The 25913-nt window shown below is 39.3% G+C and overlaps 1 long non-coding RNA gene across 3 annotated transcripts in view; it reads left to right on the forward strand.

Annotated features, from left to right (window-relative positions):
- The window catches only part of LOC105607367 (uncharacterized), a 29559-nt gene extending 6174 nt beyond the window's left edge, over positions 1-23385 (forward strand). For all 3 annotated transcript variants that reach the window (XR_006060833.2, XR_006060834.2, XR_009594956.1), the window contains one exon: positions 14246-23385. This is a non-coding gene — a long non-coding RNA (uncharacterized LOC105607367). The remainder of the gene's footprint in view (positions 1-14245) is intronic.
- The last annotated feature ends 2528 nt before the right edge of the window (positions 23386-25913 follow it).

A 25913-nucleotide genomic window follows, 5' to 3' on the forward strand; every position in this document is an offset into this window, starting at 1 on the left:
GAGAAAAGGGAGGTGTTTGGGGCAATGTGCAGACTTTTTCTGAATGTTTTGTCCTTTGGATTATTTGTGCTGCTCTGCCCAATTAGCAAGGATAATGAACCAGTTAGCGTTCAGGGGAAAACGCTGCCCTCTGTTAAGTTTCAAAGGTGAACTCCTTGAGGATATTTGGAAACAGAAGTAGATAAGGAATCTTCATGCCTGTTTCATCACCCTGTCCCTATTTCTTCCTAAATTGCCACATTCAGGCAACTTCCGTTAGGAGAGTAGCAGAATTAAAATTAATAAGAAAACAAAAAGACTAAATTGTCAACTCAGTGATGACAGAGACTGTGCCTTGTTCATCTGGGTATTCCCCCTGTCTGTAACAGACACTACTTAAGTATTTAATCATTGAAAACATTGAAAAACACAGGAACCCAATCTGATCTTCACCCATAATTACTGGAAGACATACTCAAACCATTATTTGCCCTTCACTTAACCAACTCAATTTACCCCTGTGTGCTCTGCTCCACTATCAGTACTTAGAGAGATCCAATTACATTTCTGATTACTTGAATGGACTTATGAAAACTATTCTCTGTTTTTGAATGTAGCTTATATGTCAGTTTACTCATAATGTAGTTGCCACAATCCCATTGTTAATTCTAAATAATTGAAGAATTATGTTTATTGTAAACATCCCAGCAATGAAATTTCTCCTTATAAAAATGAAATCTGGCTTTAAATACTATCAGTAATTTTTTTTCCTGATTGAAAAAAAGTCAGAATTTTTATAAAATTTCAGAGGGTCACAGATCTATAAAGCCTCACATTAAACCTTTATGTGTAAGGAGAGAAAGGCCCACACATTTAATGGGTGAGCAGAGCAGGGGATTCAGAGAAAGTAAGGCCATCATCAGTGAGGTGAGAGGAAAACCAAGATTACTGTTTTTGAAAGCAAGGGAGGGGTTTCAGGAAATAATGGGTGGGGACTTCCAGTTGAGGTGGCATGGTAAAGTCACGTTTTGAAGCTGCCCTTGTGCTCCAAGCACATGGCAATTAGTTAGTGTAAAAATAGGAAACTAGAAAGGCACAACCGGCTTCAAAGCAAGAAAAATACCTCCGTGGACCAGGAGTAGAACAGAAACTGAATGTTGAGTGCAGTTGGAGCTCCTGGCAGATCCTCCAGGCAAGAGCATCCAGGAGTTGAGTTCCTTTGCAGAAAGGGGGAACATCATTGTCCCCTGTGAGGAGGGGGACTGGTGTGGGTCACTACCTAAATTAGGATGGAGGTCCACCTTAGTGAGTGCAACCACCAAGGAAACAAAGAAAGCAAGCCCAGCTAGCCTATTGGCTCTGTGACTGAATCAGTTTCAATTTTTTTCTCTTAATTGTGGGTCACTTTTTCCTGCTTCTTTGCATGCTTTGGTGCCTTTTGTTTGGAGGGCAGACATTGTGAATTTTGCCTGTTGGTGCTGGATATCTGTGTATTCTTATAAATACTATCAATGTTCATTCTGGGATGCAGGTACTTGGAAATAGTGTAATCCTTTTCAGTCTTGCTTTTCAGATGGCTCGGTAGAAGGAATCAGTGGTGCTCATTCTAAGTTAATTCTTCCCCATACTGAGGGAAGACTCTTTGGAGCACTCAGCCTGAAGCCCTGTGCATCATGGAGGTTTTCCAGTCTGGCTGGAGCATGTGTTATTCCTGGCCCTGTGTCCCTACCTGACTGTTCCCTTTAATCTTTTTTGGTGAGAGTTCCTTCAGCTTCTGGTAGTTTCCTCCTGTGCTTGTGCTGGTCCACTGAAAACTCCAGGGGGACCTCCTGCAGATCTCTGGAGTTCGCTCTCTGTGCCCCTGCCTTCTCTCTGGTCTTCTGTTGGGTGAATTCTAGCTGCCTTGTTCTCCCCACTCTCTCAGCTCTGGCTTCTCCACTCAGGGGTGTGCCTGGGTTCTCCCTTTCTGCTTCTCACTTTGGAAACGTCTGTGATGGCAAGATCTGGGGCAACGGCAATGATTATAGGCCTTTCCTTGTTTCCCATCTCTTAGGGTCCACTGTCCTTTACTACCTCCTGTCCAATGTTTGGAGAACCATTGTTTCATCTCTTTTGCCTGTTTTGTGGTTGCTCCAGATGGAAGGGCGAGTCTTATCACTGGAACTCAATTTTGTCCCTAAGTGTAAATCTTTGAAATTACTTCTTGGTAGGAAACTGGTTTCTTTTTGGTTTGCTCTTAAGGGTTAGAATTGCTTAAGCGTGCTTATGTTTTGAGGAAAAATTAAAGATGTTAAAAATATGAGAAACAGGAGTTCCCCAGAGGAGGTGGAAGGAGATGGGAAAGTAGCTTTGATGAGCATAAAATACACCTCTTTGCCTGAAATGAGTTGAAACTAAATAATGTAGGATGCCACTGTAGATCAGGAATGGTTCTCATAGGAAGTTAAGAGGTTAGCCCCTGTGAGGAGGAATGAGGTATTGAGGTTAACAGAGGTGGGGGAATGTGAGGAGTAACCCTTTTGGAGAACAGAAAAAAGGACTGAGTAGGTGTAAGACTAAGTGTTTCAGAGTGTTAAGGGCCCTGATGAGGGACTTCCCTGGTGGTCCTGTGGTTGAGACTTCCTTCCGAAGCAGGGGCTGTGGGGTTCAATCTCTGGTCAGGGAGCTAGGATCCCACTGTGCCTTGGGGCAAAAAAAAAAAAAAAAAGCACCAAACCCTGAAACATAAAGCAGAAGCAATATTGTAACAAAGTCAATAAATATTTTTAAAATAGCCCACCTAAAATAAAAGAAAAAAGGGACCTGGTGAGTTTGAGCATTATTCTCATTAACAAATATGAAGTTTTCTAGCATAGTGGTTGATATATAGTGGTTATTAGAAATAGTTGAATCTTGATAATAAGATTCCCCATTTACATCTCTGGTAACAAGAAATTGCAAGAATAAGCCGCAAATGGATTCATTATGTTTTGATGAGGTAGAGAGGCAAGTTAGGAATACGGAGTTTAGGGGAGACACTGTTAAGGATTTAGATCAAGCTTCTATAGTCGGAGACCTGTGGTACACAGGAGGGAGGCAAAAATGAAAGTGTATTTTAATTTTTTTTTTTCTTTTGGGGTTAGTGGAGAGGAAAGGATTTGCAAAGACACAGTACCACTATGTTGCACAAGTTTTGAGGGTGTCATTGACATAGAATTCAATGTGGAAGAATCCATGTATTCAATTATCATTTATCTATTATTGATTTTTTAATTGAATATCTGTTTCTTATATTTTTTAGTTGTGCCTTGGCCTTGCAACCAGAATACATATATACATGCACATATGCCTACATACATGTAAACTATTCTTCGAAATTTAGGCTACCTGGAGAGATTAGCAGATTTTTTTCAACATATCCCACAGCAGTTTAGAACACAGCAAATACTGGGTATTTTAAATCAGTGATAGGCCCCCTGATGTCTTGATATCAGTTAGAGGGCACTCACTGGCATATGATAGATAGTTTAATGGGGGAGAAAGGGAGGGTGGGTCGGACTGGTCCCCAAATGCCCTTATTTTCTCACTCTGCACACAAAATTTCAGTAATCCTCTACATTTTATAATGAAGATATTAAGGTTAAGAGAGGCAAAGTCCCTTGCTGAGAAATAGTTGAAGGTGAACTCAGACTTCTAGATGAGGAGTCTAGCTCTGCATTTACCATTTCATGCCCATGATGGTTAGTTTCGTGTATCAGTTTGGCTAGGCCACAGTTCCCAGTTATTTGGTCACATGTTGTTCTAGATGTTTTTGTGAAGGCATTCCTCCTCTCTCTCTTTTGGATGAGCTTCACTTTGAAACAAATGGACTCTAAGTGAAACAGATCATTCTCTATCATGTGAGTGGGCCTTATCCTATCAGCTGACTGTCTTAATAGAAAAAGACTGACCTCCCTAGAAGAAGAAGAGGAGATTCTGCCAAGAGACCGTCTTCAGACTTGGACTTCATCTCTTTCTTCTGTGTCTAGTCTGCTGGCCTGCCCTGCAGATAATGTTCTTAATCAAAAACTGTTGAATCTTAAAGAATTTAGTAAGCAAGATAACGTGTACTATCAGGCACTCCTAAATTGGGAGTGTTATAATTATAAAGGGACTGTGAATCTCATAGTCCTTGAAATTTAGTCCTTATTTTAGAAGTCATGGAAAGATGAGTCTAGCCAGGAAGGAAACTGTCCCAGCTAACTGTAAGTATCGATGCACTGACTTTTCATGTTTTGTTTTGTTTTAATAGTATTATGCTACTTGGTTGAAAGATGGGTGAATTTTAATTACAAATTTTTCTTTACATCGTTTGGTTGGATGTAACGACTGAGTCTCTTTCTCTAATAGAAATATAATTCTCGGACCATAAAAATTCACCCTTTCCAAATATGTAGTTCCGTGGTTTTTAGTATATTCACAACATTGTACAATCATTTCCATTATATATTTCCTGAACATTTTTATCATCCCAAACTGAAACCCCATAACGTTTAGCAGTCACTCTTCACCTCCTGGAAACCTCCCTTCCACAACTTCCGGAAACCGCTGATCTCTCAGTCTTTGTGTATTTGTCTATTCTGGACATTATTACATAAATGGAATCATCTAATTCCATCTATAAGCCATCTGTATAGTAAACTATAGAGCTTTCCACCTTAGTTTATTTCACCAAGTATAATATTTTTCAAGGTTGATCCATATTTTAGCATATATTAGTTCTTCATTTTTACATGGATGGATAATATTCCATTGTGTGTATATACCAGATTTTGTTTATCCATTCATCAATTGATGGCATTTGGGTTGTATCCACTTTTTGGCTTTTATAAATAATGATGCTATGAGTATTTGTGTATGAGGTTTGTGTGAACATGTTTCCAAGCCTCTTAGGTATACATCTAGTGGTGGAAATGCTGAGTTGTATGGTAACTTTGTTTAACTTTTTGAGAATCTATCAGGCTGTTTTCCAAAGAAGCAAAGTAGAAAGGTTCCAATTCCTTTACATCCTCACCAGCACTCTTTATTGTACTTTGTTCTGATTATAGTCATTCCAGTGGGTGTAAAGTAATGTGTCATTTTGGTTTTGATTCGAATTTTCCTGATGACTAACAATGTTCAGCATCTTTTAATGTGCTTGTTGGCCATCTGTATATCTTTTGTGAAGAAATGTCCATTCAAGCCTTTTGTCCATTTTAAAATGGGATTATTTGTCTTTTTGTGGTTGAATTGTAAGTATTCTTTATTTATAATTAAGATTAGGATTACTAGAACCTAATCAAAATAATATGATTTGCAAATATGTTCTCCCATCCTGTGGGTTTGTCTTTTCATTTGGTAATATCCTTTAAAGCACAAAATTTTTATTTTGACAAAGTCCAGTTTTTTTCTTTGATTGCTTAGGCTTTGGGTGTCAGGTCTAAGAAACCACTGTATAATCTATGGTCACAGAGATTTACCTCTGTTTTCTTATAAGAGTGTTATAGTTTCAGCATTTATATCTGTCTCTGTGGTTGATTTGTAGTTACTTTTTGTGTATGGTATGAGGTAGAGATCCAAATTCTTTTCTCTTTTTTTGCATGTGAGTATCTACTTTTCCCAGCACCATTTGTTGAAAAGATTGTTCTTTCCTACTTAGATTATCTTGGTCTCCTTGACCAAAATGAATTGAGGAAAATGAGAATAATATTTATTACCAAATAAGGCAATATTTATGGACCCTCAATTCTGTTCCACTAATCTATATGTCTACTTTTATTCCAGTACCATAAAGTCTTAAATACTGTATCTTTCTAATCAGTTCAGTCACTCAGTCATGTCTGACTCTGCGACCCCATGGACTGCAGCACACAAGGCTATCTTTCTAGTAAGTTTTGAAATTGGGGATCTTTTTCAAGATTGTTCTGGTTATTCTGCCTCCCTTGAATTTCCACCTGAATTTTATGATCAGTTTGTCAGCTTTTCAAACAGCCAGCTGGGATTTTGATAGGAATGGCATTGAGCCTGTAGACTAACTGGGGAAGAGTATTGCCATCTTAATATTAAAGCTTCTGACCCATTAACATGGGATATTCATTCATTTAGATATTTGTTACTATCTTTCAACAGTGCTTTGTAGTTTTCAGGCCATAGCTTTTATACTTCATTTGTTAACTTTAGTCCTAAATATATATATTTTTATTTTTTATTAATTACTTTTTCTTGAAATATAGTTGCTTTAAAATGTTGTGTTAGCTTCTACTGCAGAGCAAAATGAATCAGCCTTACATATAAATATATCCCCTTCCTTTTTGGACTTCCTTCCAATTCAGGTCACCACAGAGCATTAAGTAAAGTTCCCTGTACCATGCAGTATGGTCCCATCAGTTGTCCATTTTATAGATACTGTCAGTGGCGTACTGTATCTGAGTCAGTCCCAATCTCCTAGTTCCTCCTACCCAACTCCTTTCCCTCTTGTTATCCATGCATTTGTTTTCTACCTATGTGTCTGTATTTCTGCCTTGCAAATAAGGTCATCTATACCATTTTTCTAGAGTCCATGTATATGTGTTGTTTTATAATATTTGTTTTTCTCTTTCTGACTCACTTCATGCTGTGTGACAGTCTCTAGGTCCATGCACATCTCTACAAATGACCCAATTTCATTCCTTTTTATGTCTGAATAATATTCCATTGTATACAATAAATGGAATTGTTTTCTTAATTTCCATTTTGGACTGTTCGTTACTAGTGTATATAAATACAGTTTATTTTTGCACGTTCTTGTACCCTGCAACCTTTCTGTATTCTTTTATTAGTTCCAATGGTTTTATAGTAGATTGCTGAGGATTTTCTGTATGTAGGTTTGTCATCTTCAAGTAGAGATAGTTTTGCTTGTTTCCTTCCAATTTGGATGCCTCTTTCTTTCTTCTTCTGCCCCCTCATTCCACCTTCCTCCATCATTCCTTCTCTCTTGCTATCTTGCATTTTCTCTTTGGTATAATTGTCCTTGCTAAAATGTTGAAAAGAAGAGGTAACAGTGTAAATCATTCTCTTATTCTTGATCTTAGGGGGAAAGCATTCATTCTTTCATCAAGAAGTATGATCTTTGTTGTGGATTTTTAATAGATGCATTTTGCATATTGAGGATGTATCATTCTTTCCCCAAATTGTTTAATACTTTACCATGAAGGGGTTTGGATTTTGCAAAATGCTTTTTATGCATCTATTGAGATAATCATGTGAGTGACTTTTCTGTACTTTATTCAATTGATATGGTGAAATAATTGGCTTTTGGATGTTGACCTACCAACTTTACATTCCTGGATTAAATCCTAATTGATCATGACATGTAATTCCTTTTATATATTGCTGGGTTTGGTTTGCCAGTATTTTATTTGTTGCTGTTGTTCAGTCACTAAGTCTTGTCTGACTTTTCACGACCCCATAGTCTGCAGCATGCCAGTCTTCCTTGTCCTTCACTGTCTCCCGGACTTTGCTCAGATTCATGTCTGTTGAATTGGTGATGCTGTCTAACCATCTTATCCTCTGCTGCCCCCTTCTCCTTTTGCCTTCAGTCTTTCCCAGCAGCAGAGTCTTTTTCCTATGAGTTGGCTCCTAGTATCAGGTGGTCAAAGTATTGGAGCTTCAGCTTTAGCATCAGCCCTTCCAGTGAATATTCAGGGTTGATTTCTTTTAGGATTGACTGGTTTGATCTCCTTGAAGTCCAAGAGATTCTCAAGAGTCTTCCTCAGCACCGCAATTCAGAAGCATCAATTCTTTGGCACTAAGCCTTCTTTATGGTCCAACTCTTGGTTTCTCAGGAGACAAGATATTTGTCTTGTAACAGGATATTTATGTCTATATCAGTGACATACGGATTTTGTTTTCTTGGTACATCTTTCTGTTGTTGGTATCAGGGTAATACTGGCATCACAGAACAAGTTAGGAAGTGTTCCCTCCACTTCTGCTTTTTGAAAGAGTGTGTGAATGTTCTTTAAATGTCTGGAAGAATTTACAGGCTTTTTTGTGGGTTATTTTGTGATTACTAATTTAATCTCTTGTCACAAGTCTATTCAGAAATTTTATTTCTTCTTGAATCTGTTTTTGTAGTTTGTGTCTTTGTGTGCATATAGTCTAGGTTATCTAATTTGTTGGCTTACAGATGTTTTTAGTATCTCCTTATAATCCTTTTCATTTTTGTAACTGTGTGTGTGTGTGTGTGCGCGCGCACGCACGCATGTGCACAGCCGTGTCTGACCAACTCTTTGCGACCTCATGGACTGTAGCCCGCCAGGCTCCTCTGTCCATGGAATTTTCCAGGCAAGAATACTGGAGTGAGTTACTATTTCCTCCTCCAGGGGATCTTCCTGACCCAGGAATTGAACCCGCGTCTCTTGCATCTCCTGCCTTGGCAGGCAGATTCTTTACCACTGCACCACCTGGGAAGCCCATTTATTTTTGTAAAGTCGGTAATAGTGTCCCGTCTTTAATTCTTGATTTTCGTCACTTGAGTCCAGTCTCTTCTTTTCAGTCAGTCTAACTAAAGGTTTGATTTCATTGATCTTTTCAAAGAGCCAGCTTTTGGTTTTGTTGATTATTCTTTATTTTCATATTCTGTATTTCCACAGTAAGCATTGTTTTCTTCCTTCTGCTTGTGTTTGGTTTACTTTACTCTTTCTTCTTCTGGTTTCCTAAATGTGGAAGTTTAGGTTGTTGATTTGAAATCTTTTAAAATTTTTTAGTGTGGGCATTTACAGTTGTGGTGAATAATTTTACATGTCAGCTTAGGCTAAGCTATCTCCCAGATAGCTGGGAGAACAGTGTTTCTGGATTCATCTGTTTGGGTCTCTCCAGAAGAGATTGATACTTAAATCAGTAGACTACATAAATGTGATGGTCCTCACTACTGTAGATGGACATTATCCAATCCCTTGAAGGGCCTGATTAGAACAAAAAGGTGGAGGAAGGGTAGGTTCACTCTTTCTGCTTGAGTTGAGATATCCATCTTCCCCTTGCCCTTGGACACCAGCCATCCTGGTTCTTGGACCTTGAGAGACTCAATTATACTACCTATTTTCCTGGTTCTCCAGCTTGTACATGGCAAGTGTGGGACTTCTCAGCCTCCATAATCCTGTAAGCCAATTCCTATAATAAATCTTCTCTTGTATGTATCCTGTTGGGTTTTGTTTCTCTGGAGAACCCTAATATAAATATCCTTCCATGTATGGACCATGCTTTATTATTTCTTTGCATGTCTTGTGATTTTTTTAGATAATCAAGACATTTAAAATAATGTAATGTGGCAATTCTAGAAATCAGAATTTCTTCCTCCCCAGGGTTTTACTATTGTTTATTTTTGGTTTTGTTTGTTTAGTAACTTTTCTGCACCAATCCCATGAAGCCGGTGTTCTTTTTTGTGTTTCTGCTTGGTTTCCACTTGATTATCATAGTGGTCTGCTGATTAGACAGGGATTTCCTTATATGCCTGGAACCAAACGTCTCGCAGTCTTTGCTGAGGGTCTCTCTGTGTGTTTTGAAGCACAGCTTCAAACCTTCAACCCTTAATCAGACAGGTTCTGCCTTAACCTTCTCTTCTTGTTTGCACAGAACCACCAGATCATCCAGAATTTAGGCCTTAAATTCAGGTCTTTCTTAAGCATGTACACAGCTCTGGGAATGTGCACAGAGCTACTTGTGTTTGTGGCTTTCTTAATTCCCAGAAGTATGGCAGAGCTTTTCAAAGCCCACATAGAATTCTCCTTTCCAAGCTTTTCCTTTTAACATTTTTGGTTAGCCTATTATTTTCCCCAAGCTTTATTCACCACCTTAGGCAGCTTCAGAGTTGAGCAGCTGCCTGTAATTTTTGATGAACGCACCTGGAGGAGAGACTTTTTGCACTGGCTGAGCTGAGTCAGGTCAAGTAAAGGCATCACTTCAAGTGGGGTCTTCTAGGGAACTAACAGTTCAGATAACGACAGTTCTTTTGGAATGAAGGTTAACAGAGCCCCACTTCATTCTTCTCCCTCTAGCGGCTGCCAGTCTGTTTTGTTTTTTTTTTAATTATTTATTTTTAATTGAAGGATAATTGTTTTACAATATTGTGTTGTTGTTTTTTTGCCATATATCGATATGAATCAGCCATAGGTATACATATATCCCCTCCTTGTGAATCTCCCACCTCCCACACCATCCCACTCCTCTAGGTTGTCACAGAAGCCCGATTTGAGTTCCCTGAGCCATACAGCAAATTCCCACTGGCTATTTTACTTATGGTAGTGTATATGTATCCAAGTCAGCTGAGTTTTACTATGATTGCGAGCTGTCAGTTTTCAAGGCTACTGTGGAGCTAGAGAGGAGCAGTGAGCACAGGGCAAATGAAAATGCCTCAAAACACACTGTTCTTACCAAGATTAAGCTGTTTGCCTTGAAAAACCACTACCCAGATTTCTGGGATCTTTTGGTCAATTTCTAGAATTCTTAAAATACTGAACCTGACAATTTTTTGTGAGTTTTCTAATTGCTTTAATGGAGAAAATGAGAGAATTTCTGTAGTTCCTTAATCTGCCATTATTGCTGACATCATTTCCTTTGCCCACTGAATTGTGATGTATTAATAGATTGTATATATCTTGAGATCCAATTAGAAAGGCAGTACATGAAGTGCCAGTTATCCTGTTCATGTATAGGAAGGAGAATATTAAGAGGTCTCACATATATTGAGGAATTTGCTGTCAGTCTTTTCTTGAACTTCTCTTGGTGCAAGAATCAGAGGAATCAAGGAGCAGCTTGTGTTCAGCAAGACTGTTTTCACGTTGCTCGTCTATCACATGGTCCTCTGTAGATCACACTCCTGTGCATTTGTGTTTTTGCCTCTCCATCTTCCATAATAGCTTTCCTGTGATTAGACTTCCCAGGGCAAGGACGGAATCATTCCACTGAGAGAGTCTGATGTAAGAACTGCTGTGTTCTGAAAACTTGCCCTGCACATTCAAGAGGGAAAGCTACTTAAAAGAATGGGTGCCCTTAACTGCTTGTGTCATTGATGACAACAGGGTAATATTATGTAGTACTTGTGTAAGACTGTTCTGAGGTGAATAAAAAGAAACAGTAGGTATTTAGTTTCTTTTCTTCTTATCTCCCTAATAATGCTTGCACATATAAGCACAAGTTGCCTGTGGCTAAGAAACAACAGTAATCATTTTAGCATATATTCAGTCAGTAAATTCTGTAATGAACCCAGTTAAATAAGTCCACTCTTTCAGCAAGGAGATGGTGAGAACTTACTATGGACTAGGCATAGGAGAAGACGATGGCACCCCACTCCAGTACTCTTGCCTAGAAAATCCCATGGATGGAGGAGCCTGGTAGCCTGAAGTCCATGGGGTCGCGAAGAGTCGGACACGACTGAGCGACTTCACTTTCACTTCTCACTTTCATGCACTGGAGAAGGAAATGGCAACCCACTCCAGTGTTCTTGCCTGGAGAATCCCAGGGATGGAGGAGCCTGGTGGGCTGCCGTCTGTGGGGTCGCACAGAGTCAGACACGACTGAAGCGACTTAGCAGCAGCAGCAGCCGCAGTCTTGGAGGTGATGAGATTGCCAAGATTTTCCAGTTTCCTGCATGTCATCTTGTTTCCTCTTTGTACATAAGCTTGCGAGGTGTGCGCAGGGCTGGGTACTCCCAGTCCTGTGGGGGAGGGTGGGAACACTGGCAGCTGCCAGGATGGCTGTGGCGGTGGACGGCTGGATGCAGGTGCACAGCCTGCCTCGATTTGACAGGCTTTAAGGCTCGCATTATCTCTAGTGGTATCCAATATCCTGACCAATACGGTCCTTCAAAACAACAGAAGCAACCCAGTAATGCGACTTCACCAGGGCATCCACTTCCATAATATTCACTCAGATCTACGTGGATTAAAACATCTGCAGTGTATTTTTTTGTATGATTTGCATGGTCCCCCATCCCAGCAGCTTAGAAATTAAATCATGCCCCTGACATTATGATGCATTGGTATCTGCATGACGTTTTTTTTCACTTACACCCTGTATGCTCTGTAAAGATTAGAACTTTCAAGGGTATGTAACAATTCCTTGCCAGAGCAGTTCAAGGGACAGGTAGTAACTGCTGGGTGAATTAACTGCAGTAGAAAGTTGGTGTAGAATTCTGAAGCTGTAGAATGTTCATTTGCCTCTGGTTTGGAGAGTCTAGTCTTGTTGTCTGATGAATGAACTTAGTCTCCATCCACCACTAACTAACTAGACCATGGATGAGTCACTTGAGTTTTCTAAATCTCCATTTTCTTGGCTGTAAATTAAAACGAATAACCCCTGCCTGGCAGCCTTATGAGGTGGTTTTGAGAATGAAATGATAAGAACGCATGTGAAAGTAGTTTGACTGTTAGAGGCAGATAAGAGCTCAAGATTACCTCTCCTCCCTGCCAGGTTCTCGCCTCGAGAGAGAAGAACCAGCCAAATGGGGCTTCAGAGTGCCATCCTGTTAGAGATGTAGAAAACAAAATTTGGGGCTTGGGAAATTGGAATTAGAGAATGTGGCTTAGACCTGAGGCCAAAATTGTGTCCCCTGCTTCCCACCTCAAATAAAAAGCTTCGTATTGGCCAAGAGAGCTGAATCGACTGGGCAGTGGTCCAGTCCGCTCACTGCCAATTCAAGGATGCTTCTGGAGGATGAGAGGAGCTGGGACACAGAACGGCAAGCAGTCCGCACACACGATGGTGGTGCGGGTCCTCCTACAGTGGTCAGTGCTCAGAGACAGGAAGCGCTGGCTCACCCCAGAGTAGGAGGGGCTTCTACTGCCTGAGCCCACGTGGTCAAAGAGAACTAGACATCCTGCCACCAATGAGTGGCACCTGTTTCCCTGCCATCTCCCCAAGCAGGGAAACAGGCTCTGGTAGAGGCCAGGCTCTGCCAAACAGATGAGCACCCCTTCTTCCTGAGGAGAAGAACAAGTAAAGGGGGGAGTGTTGGCTTCATCACTTTAGAGGGAGGAAGTGACTGGAAGTTTGTGGATTTGTGAAGGAGGGCATGAGTCCCCTCCTGTCGCCCAGTCACGGTGGTGAGGCATACAGAGGGATCAGGGTTTGCCTTTATAGGATTTGCCTATAAGTGAAAAGTCTGAGGGAGTTGTTTATTAAGGTACATTAGATGATATTGCCTGGAGAATCCCGGGGATGTGGGAGCCTGGTGGGCTTCTGTCTGTGGGGTCACACAGAGTCGGACATGACTGAAGTGACTTAGCAGTAGCAGCAGCAGCAGAGGATATTAAACAGTCCCCTCATTTTATAGGAAGAAGGGGTGAAGAGCAGGTGGGTGACTGGCTCAATTAGTTGACGTCTGTTTTCTAGTCTTCAGAAAGAAGATTAGGTCTAGAGAACAGAACACTTACCAGGGAGGGTAGGACTTGGGTGGTGTCCCTGGGCTGCCAGAGAGACAAGTAGGGGAGCTGGGGAGTGTGTTCTCAAACAGAAGTGTATGTGTGTGTTGTGTTCCAAGTTGCTTCAGCCGCGTCTGACTCTTTGCAACCCTGTGGACTGTAACTGCCAGTCTCCTCTGTCCATGGGGATTCTCCAGGCAAGAATACTGGAGTGGTTTGCCATTTCCCCTTCTAGGGGATCTTCCTGACCCAGGGATTGAACCCATGTCATTTATGTCTCCTGCACTGGCAGGCAGGTTCTTTACCAGTAGCACCATCTAGGAAGTCCTTCAAACAGGAGTGTACATGCTAAGTCACTTCAATCATGTCTGACTATTTGCTTTTGTAAATTTATTTATTTATTTATTTATTTTAATTGAAGGTTAGTTACTTTACAATATTGTAGTGGTTTTTGCCTTACATTCACATGAATCAGCCATGGGTGTACATGTGTCCCCCATCCTGGACCCCCCTCCCACCTCCCTCCCCATCCCATCCCTCAGGGTCATCCCAGTGCACCAGCCCTGAGTGTCCTGTCTCATGCATTGACCCTGGACTGGCGATCTGTTTCACATATGGTAATATACATGTTTCAATGCTATTCTGTCAAATCACCCCATCCTTGCCTTCTCCCACAGAATCCAAGAGTCTGTTCTTTACATCTCTGTCTCTTTTGCTATCTCACATAGGGTCATTGTTACCATCTTTCTAAATTCCATATATGTATGTTAATATGCTGTATTGGTATTTTTCTTTCTGACTTACTTCACTCTGTATAATAGGCTTCAGTTTCATCCACCTCATTAGAACTGACTCAAATGTGTTCTTTTTAACAGCTGAGTAATATTCCATTGCAAGGAGATCCAACCAGTCCATTCCGAAGGAGATCAGCCCTGGGATTTCTTTGGAAGGAATGATGCTGAAGCTGAAGCTCCAGTACTTTGGCCACCTCATGCAAAGAGCTGACTCATTGGAAAAGACTCTGATGCTGGGAGAGATTGGGGGCAGGAGAAGGGGACAACCCAGGATGAGATGGCTGGATAGCATCACGGACTTGATGGACGTGAGTCTGAGTGAACTCCGGAAGATGGTGATGGACAGGGAGGCCTGGCATGCTGCGATTCATGGGGTCGCAAAGAGTTGGACACAACTGAGCGACTGAACTGAACTGAACTGAATATTCCATTGTGTACATGTACCACAGCTTTCTTATCCATTCATCTGCCAATGGACATCTAGGTTGCTTCCATGTCTTAGCTATTGTAAACAATGCTGCGATGAACACTGGGGTACCTGTGTCCCTTTCAATTCTGGTTTCCTTGGTGTATATGCCCAGCAGTGGGATTGCTGGGTCATGTGGCATTCTATTTCCAGTTTTTAAAGGAATCTCCACACTGTTCTCCATAGTGGCAGTACTAGCTTGCATTTCCATCAACACTGTAAGAGGGTTCCCTTTTCTCCACACCGTCTCCAGCATTTATTGTTTGTAGACTTTTTGATAGCAGCCATTCTGACTGGCATGAGATGATACCATTGTGGTATCATTGTGGTTTTGATTTACATTTCTCTGATAATGAATGATGTTGAACATCTTTTCCTGTATTTGTTAGCCATCTGTATGTCTTCTTTGGAGAAATGTCTGTTTAGTTCCTTGGTCCATTTTTTGATTGGGTCGTTTATTTTTCTGCAATTTAGCTGCATGAGCTGCTTATATATTTTGGAAATTAATTCTTTGTCAGTTGCTTCATTTGCTATTATTTTCTCCCACTCTGAAGGCTGTCAGTAACACAATAATAGTGGGAGACTTTAATACCGTACTAACATCTGTGGATAGATCAACCAAACAGAAAATTAGCAAGGAAACACAAACTTTAAATGATGCAATGGAATAGTTAGACCTAATTGATATCTATAGGACATTTCACCCCAAAACAATGAATTTCACCTTTTTCTCAAGTGCACACAGAACATTTTCCAGGTTAGATCACATCGTGGGACATAAATCTAGCCTTGGTAAATTAAAAAAAAAAATTGAAATCATTTCAAGCATGTTTTCTGATCACAATGCAGTAAGATTAGATGTCAACTACAGGGAAAAAAAGACATTAAAAATACAAACATATGGAGGCTAAACAACATGCTTCTGAATAACCAACAAATCATATAAGAAATTTAAAAAAAGAAATTAAAATATGCATAGAAACAAATGAAAATATGACAACCCCAAACCTATGGGATTCAGTAAAAGCAGTGCTAAGGGGAAGTTTCATAGCAATACAAGCTTATGTCCAGAAACAAGAGAAAAATAAAATAAATAACCTAACTTTACACCTAAAGCAACTAGAAAAAGAAGAAATGAAGAACCCCAGGATTAGTAGAAGGAAAGAAATCATAAAAATTAGGGCAGAAATAAAGAGAAACAAAGGAGACTATAGCAAAAATCAATAAAACTAAAAGCTGGTTCTTTGAGAAGATAAATGAAATAGGCAAACCATTACCCATACTCATCAAGAAAAAAAGGGAGAAGAATCAAATCAACAGAATTAGAAATGAAAATGGAGAAATCACAACAGACAACACAGAAATACAAAGGATCATAAGAGACTACTATCAGCAACTATATGCTAATAAAATGGAGAACTTGGAAGAAATGGACAAATTCTTAGAAAAGTGTAACCTTCCAAAACTGAACCAGGAAGAAATAGACTATCTTAACAGATACATCACAAGCGTGGAAATTGAAACTGTAGTAAAAAATCTTCCAACATTCAAAAGCCCAGGACCAGATGGCTTCACAGGTGAATTCTACCAAAAATTTAGAGAAGAGCTAACACCTATCCTACTGAAACTTTTCCAGAAAATTGCAGAGGAAGGTAAACTGCCAAACTCATTCTATGAGGCCACCATCACCCTAATACCAAAACCAGACAAAGATGCCACAAAAAAAGAAAACTACAGGCCAATATCACTGATGAACATAGACGCAAAAATCCTCAACAAAATTCTAGCAAACAGAATCCAACAACATATTAAAAAGACCAAGTGGGCTTTATCCCAGGGATGCAAGGATTCTTCAGTATTTGCAAATCAATCAATGTGATACACCACATTAACCAATTGAAAGATAAAAACCATATGATTATCTCAATAGATGCAGAGAAAGCCTTTGACAAAATTCAACATCCATTTATGATAAAAAACCCTCCAGAAAGCAGGCATAGAAGGAACATATATCAACATAATGAAAGCCATATGTGATAAACCCACAGCAAACGTTATCCTCAATGGTGAAAAATTGAAAGCATTTCCCCTAAAGTCAGGAACAAGACAAGGGTGCCCACTCTCACCACTACTACTCAACATAACTTTGGAAGTTTTGGCCACAGCAACCAGAAGAGAAAAAGAAAGGAATCCAGATTGGAAAAGAAAAAGTAAAACTCACTGTTTGCAGATTACATGATCCTCTACATCAGTCAGTTAAGTTCAGTCTCTCAGTCGTATCCAGTTCTTTGCAACCATGTGAATCACAGCATGCCAGGCCTCCCTGTCCATCACCAACTCCCGCTGTTTACCCAAACTCATGTCCATGAGTGGGTGATGCCATCCAGCCATCTCATCCTCTGTCGTCCCCTTCTCCTCCTGCCCCCAATCCCTCCCAACATCAGGGTCTTTTCCAATGAGTCAACTCTTTGCATCAGGTGGCCAAAGTATTGGAGTTTCAGCTTCAGCATCAGTCCTTCCAGTGAACACCCAGGACTGATCTCCCTCAGAATGGACTGGTTGGATCTCCTTGCAGTCCAAGGGACTCTCAACAGTCTTCTCCAACACCACAGTTCAAAAGCATCAATTCTTCGGCACTCAGCTTTCTTTATAGTCCAACTCTCACATCCATACATGACCACTGGAAAAACCATAGCCTTGACTAGATGGACCTTTGTTGGCAAAGTCAAGTCCCTGCTTTTCAATATGCTATCTAGGTTGGTCATAACTTTCCTTCCAAGGAGTAAGCGTCTTTTAATTTCATGGCTGCTATCACCATCTGCAGTGATTTTGGAGCCCCCCAAAATCAAGTCTGACACTGTTTCCACTGTTTCCCACCTATTTCCCATGAAGTGATGGGAGCAGATGCCATGATATTCATTTTCTGAATGTTGAGCTTTAAGCCAACTTTTTCACTCTTCTCTTTCACTTTCATCAAGAGGCATTTTATTTCCTCTTCACTTTCTGCCATAATGATGGTGTCATCTGCATATCTGAGGTTACTGATATTTGTCCCAGCAATCTTGATTCCAGCTTGTGTTTCTTCCAGTCCTGTGTTTCTCATGATGTACTCTGCATATAAGTTAAATAAGCAGGGTGACAATATACAGCCTTGACGTACTCCTTTTCCTATTTGGAACCAGTCTGTTGTTCCATGTCCACTTCTAACTGTTGCTTCCTGATCTGCATATAGGTTTCTCAAGAGGCAGGTCAGGTGCTCTGGTATTCCTGTCTTTTTCAGAATTTTCCACAGTTTATTGTGATACAGACAGTCAAAGTCTTTGGCATAGTCAATAAAGCAGAAATAGATGCTTTTCTGGAACTCTGTTGCTTTTTCCATGATCCAGTGGATGTTGGCAATTTGATCTCTGGTTCCTCTGCCTTTTCTAAAACCAGCTTGAACATCAGGGAGTTCACAGTTCATGTATTGCTGAAGCCTGGCTTGGAGAATTTTGAGCATTACTTTACTAGCATGTGAGATGAGTGCAATTGTGTGGTAGTGTGAGCATTCTTTGGCATTGCCTTTCTTTGGGAATGGAATGAAAACTGACCTTTTCTGGTCCTGAGGCCACTGCTGAGTTTTCCAAATTTGTTGGCATATTGAGTGCAGCACTTTCACAGCATCATCTTTCAGGATTTGAAATAGCTCAAATTGAATTCCATCACCTCCACTAGCTGTGTTCATAGTGATGCTTTTCTAAGGCCCACTTGACTTCACATTCTAGGATGTCTGGCTCTAGGTGAGTGATCACACCATCGTGATTACCTGGGTCATGAGGATCTTTTTTGTACAGTTCTTCTGTGTATTCTTGCCACCTCTTCTTAATATCTTCTGCTTCTGTTAGGTCCATACCATTTCTGTCCTTTATCGAGCCCATCTTTGCATGACATGTTCCCATGGTATCTCTAATTTTCTTGAAGAAATCTCTAGTCTTTCCCATTCTATTGTTTTACTCTATTTCTTTGCATTGATCGCTAAGGCAGGCTTTCTTATCTCTTCTATCTATACTTTGGAACTCTGCATTCAGATGCTTATATCTTTCCTTTTCTCCTTTGCTTTTTGCTTCTCTTATTTTCAGTTATTTGTAACGCCTCCCCAGACAGCCATTTTGCTTTTTTACATTTCTTTTCTATGGGGATGGTCTTGATCCCTGTATCCTGTACAATGTCAGGAACCTCAGTCCATAGTTCATCAGGCACTCTGTCTATCAGATCTAGTCCCTTAAATCTACTTCTCACTTCCACTGTATAATCATAAGGAATTTGATTTAGGTCATACCTGAATGGTCTAGTGGTTTTCCCACTTTCTTCAATTTAATTCTGAATTTGGCAATAAGGAGTTCATGATTTGAGCCACAGTCAGCTCCCAGTCTTGTTTTTGTTGACTGTATAGAGCTTGTTCATCTTTGGCTGCAGTGAGTATAATCAGTCTGATTTCAGTGTTGACCATCTGGTGATGTCCATGTGCAGTCTTCTCTTGTGTTGTTGGAAGAGGGTGTTTGCTATGACCAGTGCGTTCTCTTGGCAAAATTCTATTAGCATTTGCCCTGCTTCATTCTGTACTCCAAGGCCAAGTTTACCTGTTACTCCAGGTGTTTCTTGACTTCTACTTTTGCATTCCAATCCCCTGTAATGAAAAGGACATCTTTTCCGGGTGTTACTTCTAAAAGGTCCTGTAGGTCTTTATAGAACCGTTCAACTTCAGCTTCTTCACTGTTACTGGTTGGGGCATAGGCTTGGATTATGGTGATACTGAATGGGTTGCCTTGGGAATGAACAGAGATCATTGTGTCGTTTTTGAGATTGTATCCAAGTACTGCATTTCGGACTCTTTTGTTGACCATCATGGCTACTCCATTTCTTCTAAGGGATTCCTGTCCACAGTAGTAGATATAATGGTCATCTGAGTTAAATTCACTCTACTTAGCCTCAATTTGTAAAATAGGGGGTAATATATTCTTTCTCAAAGACTTTTGACAATCATGTGAAATAATTTGTGTGAAGTATTCTAAGATGGGCTTCCAAGTGGCACTAGTATTATAAAGAACCTGCCTGCCAATGCAGGAGACATAAGAAACTCAGGTTTGATCCCTTGGTTGGGAAGATCTCCTGGAGGAGAGCATGTCAATCCACGCCAATATTCTTGCCTGGAGAATCCCATGGACAGAGGAGCCTGGTGGGCTACAGTCCAAAGGGTCCCAAAGAGTCAAACATGACTGAAGTAACTTAGCACTTATGCACCCTAGGAGAAAGCCAGATTCATAGTAGTTACTCAGTGAATTGTAGTTGGATTGCTTTACAGAAATTTATCTTTTGATGATAGAAATTCTCATTTGGCTAAGAGTAGAGTTTCTCCCTTGCTGACTCAGCCATAAAGAATTCGCCATCAATGCCTGCCAGTGCAAAAAATGCAGGTTTGATCCCTGGTTTGGGAGGATCTCCTAGAGAAGGAAATGGGAACCCACTCCACTATTCTTGCCTGGAAAATCCCATGGACAGAGGAGCCTGGTGGGCTACAGTCCATAGGGTCTCAAAGAGTCAGGCATGACTTAGCAACTAAACAACAGCCAGAAGTCTTTCAGTTGTAACTGGTTGTTAAATGTGCTGAGATTTTGTCTCCATCTGTTACCTTTCACTGTGTGGAGGCATTCTGGGTGGTCAAAAACTAATTCACGAACTCCAGCTGCTTCTTGGTTCCAGAGCCTACCTAATTGGAGGTTGTTATCAATAAAATTGGGCTTCCCAGGTGGCACTAATGGTAAAGAACCTGCCTGCCAATGCAGGAGACATGAGAGACATGGGTTTGATCTCTGGGTCGGAAAGATCCCCCTGGAGAAGGAACTGGCAACCCACAGCAGTATTCTTGCCTGGAGAACCCCATGGACAGTAGAGCCTGGAGGGCTTAAGTCCATAGGGTTGCAAAGAGTTAGACATGACTGCTGAGACCTGGCACAGCACCAACAAAGTTAATCTACCTGAGGCAAGAATCATTTGTTTTATAGAGAAACAGTGTCATCAAAAGGTAGTAAGTCCAGCATCTTTCTGCAGGACTACGCTTCCCTTTCAACATGGGACTCTCAAGCCCTTGCCACAAACTTGATTCAGATCAGGGCTGAGTACAGTTTAGCCAAGCAGTATCATTGAAGGGCATTAGAAAATCTAGTTAAGAGCTCAACAGTTCATCTGTGTAGAAATCTCATCCATGACATCTGGGATACCCAGTCAGCCTCAGAATTCCCTTGCTGTTGACATCAGTGCAAAGAGGTTGTTCTGCATTTGTGAAGTCCCTTCCTCTTGATCCATTGTCCTCCCTCCTCTTGTGTCATTATAATCATAATAAATTGGATCTGCATGCTGGCTGCCTGGATGGAAATAAATTTTATGGTTTTAGTATAATGGGAAAAGAGAAGAGACACGCATAATACTCATACTTGGAATTGCTAAACTTGGAGCCAATATAGTTATAGCCATAGCTGAGTCTGTGAGTTTGTATTTGGTATATGAATTCCTAAGTGCTACTGCTGTAAGTTATGTGCAGGGGGTGTCATTACTGAATTATGAATCTTCTGTACTAGAAGGCTTAATATTTTGTTCAGTGCTTTGCATAAAATTGTTCAAGTGCCATGAGTAGTCTATGGATCTGGCCATCATTTTTGAGTTGTTTGAGAAAAGTAGTCCCTTTTAAAGGCTTCTTGTTTAAGTTTTGTGAAAAAGCCATCATTGTATTTCCACTGATCATCTCTTAAGCTATTTGTGTTTTTACTTCTTTAAGGCATCTCATGTTGCAATACTGAGTCAATCTGGAATGTGGGTTTGCAAATTCAGTTCTGAGGAGCAGGCCAGCTGGGAGCCCTGCACAGATACCATGAGCCACTTCTGTGGGAAAACAGAAACCTCTCTCACCACTAATGACCCCTATAGAGACAATCAACTTTTTAAAAAATATATTTTTAATAGTAGTTATTAAAAATCTCAACTTTTTAAATGAAGATATTTCTATTCAAACATTTAGAAGAAATGAAAGAAAGCTGATAAATACACTTTTTAAATTGATGGTAATGTCAATCAGGTCAACAGTAGTTATTTAACCAAGACATTACATATCTCATCTACCCTATTTCACATTTTAAGATCACTCTAGGTAAGGAAATAGCTTTAAGAAAGTATATGTTAGATTGAAAATTGTAGTCTCTTTTTTGGTATTATGACCACAGTATTTTTCTGATAATTTAGGCATTAAACTCAATTTATAGGAGTGAAAAAAAATATCCCAGCATTTGCTCTTTTCATTGCTCTGTTTCATTTAGTGCTTCATTTTCACTATGTGAACTGTGTTTACTCCAGTAAACTACAGCCACAGTAAGATCTCCTCCATTATCTTACATGGAAATGTTCATTGGATAATATTTGTACATTGCTTTGAATTCCTCCAAAGTATGCACATTGTTCCCCAAATTCAATATGTGCTAAATAGGTCTCATAAAATACCCAAAATATTTTTTCACAATTACTTTAAAACAGCATAATTTTTGAATATATAAGTCCTGCTAACTAAAATATCTACCCTCTTTCCATTTCATCAGCATATTTACCGCCTACCTATTTTCTGTTTGGTTACATTTTATCACACAGACAAAATAAGTATTTCTAGACTAATGGAAACCAACAGTCACACTGAACCAATTAAAGCAAGCAGAGGAAAGAATTAGCTGAGAAAAATCTGTGGTGTTTTATGGATGAGATTTTATACACAATATCATACCTCACATTATCATAACTCACAGACTTCTTACTTTCTTAATGAGTGACAATAGCAAATCTGGAAAACATCTGCCTTGAAAAAGAACACTAACTGCTCTCAGCTTAAAAAATGTTGCTCGGCTATTACTGTATAGCAGCCATGCGTATCATATTGTGGTATGAGATGTCTTGGTTGTAAGAAATTAACATTCTCCTGTTTGATTTCAAATTGTCTAGAACAGAATCCCGGCATAACTCAAATCATTGTAAAGCCACAGTTGCAATAAAGAACATGATTTACTATTAAGCAAATCTTCAACACTGCTGCTCAATTCCCAGAAATCATTATGACTCGGATGAAGAATTTAGCAAACTGTTCTGTGATTTTGTGCTATCTAAAAAGAAAACTGTCAATATAAAAATGAAATCTAAAGCAACCTCTCATTTATATAGCTAACCATTTTGACTGGTAAGCATATTTTGGCAACACAAATAAAGTATTTTCTTTAAATTTCATTACAACCTCAAGAGCAGCTACCATCATAAATTTATCAAAGTAATTCTCTTGTGGTCCAGTGGTTAGGACTCAGTGCTTTCACTGCTGAGGCCTGGGTTCAATCTCTGGTTGGGGGACTAAGATCCCACAAGCCAACTGGTATTTGGAAGATGAAAGAATGACACTTTTAGGAGAAGGAATAAAAAACAACTCCAGCATCATTTGTGCATTGCATGTTCTAATTTTTCGAGTTATTGTTCAGTAGTTATGAAAGTTAAAAGTAGCTGTTCATTCATTTTTATTTCTCTTGAAAGTGGGAAGTAAGATCACAGTAAACTGCTTTCTCACTTTGAATATGTGTTCTCATTGTACTCATACTGTATTATTAATTTCTAAACCACCACGAAAGCATAGTTTGGCAAAATGCTAATTATTTCTTTCTTGGCTTAGAAAATAAATTTGGTCATGGAAAAGAATTCATTTCTGGACTATCTCAGATATTTGTCATCATCTTTTTTTTTTTTTCATTTCAGTAGCGATGCCTTGTTATTACGAAGTGTGAAAACTTTCATTCAAGAGTGACTTTATCCAAGACATTATCTAATGGAACAGCTGGTACCCTTGTTCATATTGACCCTGAACTGTTGAGAAGTTCACAGTTCTCACAGGCCTTTGACTTGCCTTTGTTATGAACAGAGCAAGGTCTGAATGAATTATATTAACTATTTAGCTCATTCTCTGTTATTTTATCTTATTTTAATTCTTTTGGCTGCACTGCGTGGCATGTGGGATCTTAGTTCCCCAACCAGGGATTGAACCTGCACGCCCTGCATTGGAAGCTAGGAGTCTTAATGATTGTACCACCAGGGAAGTCCCTTTTGTTATGTTTGATGAAATAATTCACATGAATTGAAGACAGAATTTTTCCTTATACCAACTGAGTTTTAAATTATACAGTTGATTTACTTTCAAACATTTTTGATTATCAGAAATGCTCTGAAAATATGCCCTCCAACTCATAATCTTATGTATCGGCATATGTATAGATACTGATATATATCTGTTTTTAGATAATTCTACTGTTTAGCCGAAAGCATAAGCAGATTTGAATTTTTAATCTTATTAGTTCCAGAAGACAAACCTAGTAGTGTGTAAAGAGGACTGAGCCAAGTTGATGGTGGCTTGAGAACAGGCTCTGAACAGAATCATACTGTTTACAGTTATCTTTTGCATGCAGGTGCATTGTGGGAAAGTAACCCACCTCTGAAGTCACATCATAAGAAATTAACAATGCTGTATTTGTTTCTGTTTAATATTTCTCATATTTCTTATTCTCATTCTGTAGGAATGCATTCTAATCCAAGCACACATTCTCATACATTCATTAATCCTTGTGCTCCAAAATGATTCACATGAAAACTCAAAATCAGATGGTTTCATGTGTTCCAACTTAGCTTTAGCTAAAACAGGGTCATCCTTGAACTTGTCATCTGCTGAGGTATTGAATTCCCTAATTCATTCAATTACATGATCTTAAGAATGTGGCCATTTGCCATTTCTGTCTCAACTTTGAACACATGTTTTTGCATCTAACTGTTCAGCTTAGGAAACCCTTAATTATAAATGACCTAATGGAAAAAAAGAGTAAATCGTTTAAGAAACTATCTAAGCAATACATAAAAATGTGATTTCTGTTTAAAAATAAAGTATTATTAATGTAATTTTCCTGGTGATGAAAAATTTTAACTCTTTAAAGCATGCTACTGCAATATCTGAATTACAAATTAATTGTTTAAAGAGTAAAATATGTCTTTAGTTTTAAGAAGAATTCTCATATACTTAATGAAGTTTTAATCAGGGTGATATTTTGAGAGAAAATCAGTTGTCATTTTTTCCCTAATTTAAAACAGTATACTAATTCTAGACTAATTTAATTGTAAAAAAAATTATTTTCACATGTGTATATTGTTACTCAATTTTCTTCTAAGAATGGACCAATGTTAGTTTCAGATATTTATAATTAAATGGTTGAGTCAAATTAAACATAATTTATCTTCTTCACTGGACTATAAACTCCTTAAGGGTGCAGATTGTGTCTTTTTCATTCCCCAGATATAGAAATGACTAGAACAGAATTTGGCATGTAGTAGGTGCTCATTAAATGTGACTGAATTGATCTAAATCTTTATGTGGCCAGATATAAAACACCTATTTTATTTTTATCATATAGCCTTCAACTAAAGAATAAAATATAAGCTTATACTTTGCATTTATCCCATGTCTTTTTAAAATCCTTTTCAGATCACTTTCACATAGTTATACCACTTGATCCTTTTGGAGTGATGAGTCTAATAAGTCTTATCAGTCCATTTTTCTTGCTTGAAGGCACACTCCTGGCTAATTAATTACACGGCAGGAATTGAAAACTAGGTTTTTTTCTTTTAAACACTTGTAGGCCCTTTGTCTGTTCACTGTCTTATGAGCAATATGTGGAATGGGTCAAATTGCCTCTTTGTAGAAAAGACTTCTTTCTTCAATTTAGAAATGAAGAGTGCTAAAAAGACTATCACTTCTACACAAACAACGAGGGGGAAAAATCCTGACAAGTGGAAATTAATGATATTTGAACCTGTGAAAGAATTGAGATTTCAGGGTGAACAACCACCCTGAAATATGGGGAGAGACAAATGCTTGCAAAGAAAGATGTTGCCAGATTCATATAAGCCAAAGAGAAGATTCGGCTAGAAGTTTTTAATGAATTTCTAAAGATGGTAATGATAACCCTGTATGCGAGACAGCAAAAGAGACACAGATGTATAGAACAGTCTTTTGGACTCTGTGGGAGAAGGCGAGGGTGGGATGATTTGGGAGAATGGCATTGAAACATGTATATTATCATATGTGAAACAAATCGCCAGTCCAGGTTCAATGCATGATACAGTATGCTTGGGGCTGGTGCACTGGGATAACCTAGAGGGATGGTATGGGGAGGGAGGTGGGAGCAGGGT

Source organism: Ovis aries, chromosome 9, assembly GCF_016772045.2.
Source record: "Ovis aries strain OAR_USU_Benz2616 breed Rambouillet chromosome 9, ARS-UI_Ramb_v3.0, whole genome shotgun sequence".
Classification (NCBI taxonomy): domain Eukaryota; kingdom Metazoa; phylum Chordata; class Mammalia; order Artiodactyla; family Bovidae; genus Ovis; species Ovis aries.